The sequence below is a fragment of the Lupinus angustifolius genome, chromosome LG07, assembly GCF_001865875.1.
Source record: "Lupinus angustifolius cultivar Tanjil chromosome LG07, LupAngTanjil_v1.0, whole genome shotgun sequence".
NCBI lineage: Eukaryota > Viridiplantae > Streptophyta > Magnoliopsida > Fabales > Fabaceae > Lupinus > Lupinus angustifolius.
Genome location: NC_032015.1, coordinates 15,024,062 through 15,026,374, shown reverse-complemented (window position 1 = coordinate 15,026,374; position 2,313 = coordinate 15,024,062).

Below are 2,313 nucleotides of genomic sequence, written 5' to 3'. Positions count from 1 at the left end.
GATTGAAATTGTATTAATATTTAAATTAGTCATTTTCTTAAGGTTATAATTCTATTTTTGGTGGTTGATTTTATCTACAGGATAGAGATAGAAAAATACCTCGCTATACTTTATATTATACTGTTTGAAGATGGAGGGCATGAGACTTTATAAATTATTGAGAAACACATCATTATCATATTAATTAAAAATTATTAATAAATTTATAACTCATTATTATTTGACTATAAAATAAGATTAATTTCAAAAAATATATTATTATTTGACTCTAAAATAACTACAAACAAATAAAATTCAAAAACAACGATTGTTACTACTCTTAATTACTAGTGACAAATATTATTAACAGAAAATTAATAATATTATTTTTCTCTTATATTTCTTATTGTTACTATTTGAATACTACAATAGTAACATTGCAATATTAGAATCGAATCTAAATTTTAAACAAAATATATCAATAATGATTATTGTTTAAAATTAAAGAATACATATATGTTATGATTTATAAATATTTCTTATTACCTATTATATAATTAAACAATAAATGATTATAAATTTACATTTATAATGAACATTGTCTAAATTTAAGGAATCGGTAATAACTTTGATTGGAATTGTACTAATATTTAAATTAGTCATTTTCCTAAGATTGTTATTCTATGTTAAGTGTAAAATATCAAATCATTTATTAGTTAAAAATATAGCCGGTCATTTTCAGAACTAATAGAGGAAAATTAAATCACAAACATATATATTAAAATCTATAAATTTTGTCGGTTACAATTCTGCAGTTACAATTCATTTTTTGCAATTCGAATTTTGTGAAAATATATTATTACACTATTATAATTCTAATATTATAATGATTGCACTTTAATATTATATAACGTAATATAATGATTGTGCTTTAATATTATATATCGTAACGACTGCACATTTATATTTTTTAATGTGATGAATGTATTGTAACTGTGGGTATGGAAGAAGTTAGCTTGATCAATATTTTATTGATTTTATATTAAATAAATTTTAAAATAAAATAAATGACCAACTAGAATTTATAAATTTTATTGGTTATAATTCTACAATTACAATTCCTTTTTTACAATTCAAGTTCTATGAAAATATATTATTACACTGTTACAAATCAAATATTATAATTATTGCACTTTAATATTATATAACGTAATATAATGGTTGTACTTTAATATTATAAATTGTAATGGTCATACATTTTATGTTTCTTAATGTGATGGATGCATGATAACTGTTGTAACGCCCCGAAAAATACTTCTAAAAAATATTGCGGAAAAATGGGTAATTTTTTTTGAATAAAGAGATTGTATAAAATTGTTTCCTTTTAAAACCTTCCTTTTCTGGGACATCACTTTAAGTAACTCAAATGCGGAAAATCAACTTATCGTTATCGAATGATAACTTAACCTGATTTACAATTTCCTGAATAACATGATGCATATAAACGGTTAAGTCATCTTTAGTTCATACAAACTAAGTCAACAAAGGCGGAAACTACATCGCCACTAACACTAAACAAAGACATGAACAAGCTGAAGCCGTCAGTGTTTCAAAAGTCACAAAATGATAAACAACTCCTAGTGGCTAACTCCAAAGTTAGGGTACTGCCTCTCCTCAATTCTGCATGCCCCCTCTTGGAACATCATGGACAGGTAGTTCCAAATCCGAGCAAAGCTGTCTACCTCACGAGCACACGTTCGAAAAGCAAGCAATAGAAAAGAAGAGAAATAGAGAGAGTAAGACATCTAATGAACATAACATGAACTTACTCAGAATATCACACTCAGACATAAAATATATTTAATCATATAATTCATCATTTATAATCAACATCATGAAGAAATTCATAACTTACCATTTGTTTCAACAATACCAATACATCAAGTAACATAACTAATATTCTACTCATAACCATATCTGATATAAACCAAGGGGGGCAACCTATGATTATGGAGGACAATCTTACAGGTAAGAGAGCCACTTGGAGCCCACATTCTTGGAAGAAAATTATAATAGTTTTTAGTTATTATTTTCAATAAATGGAGATTTTATTCTCATGGGTAGTCTTAGGATTTATTTTAGTCTTAGAATTTATTTTAATTATTATCTAAGTGTTTTATTTAGTTTCATTAAAATCATGTAATATGAGGGTTGGAAATGTATTTATTTCCTTGTAACATGGTCCAATAGTGGCCAAGGAATTATGTACTAGAAGGGCACGTGGAAACATCATAAAAATCGTGCATCCACCTTTGAAAGGCCATGAAGACATCA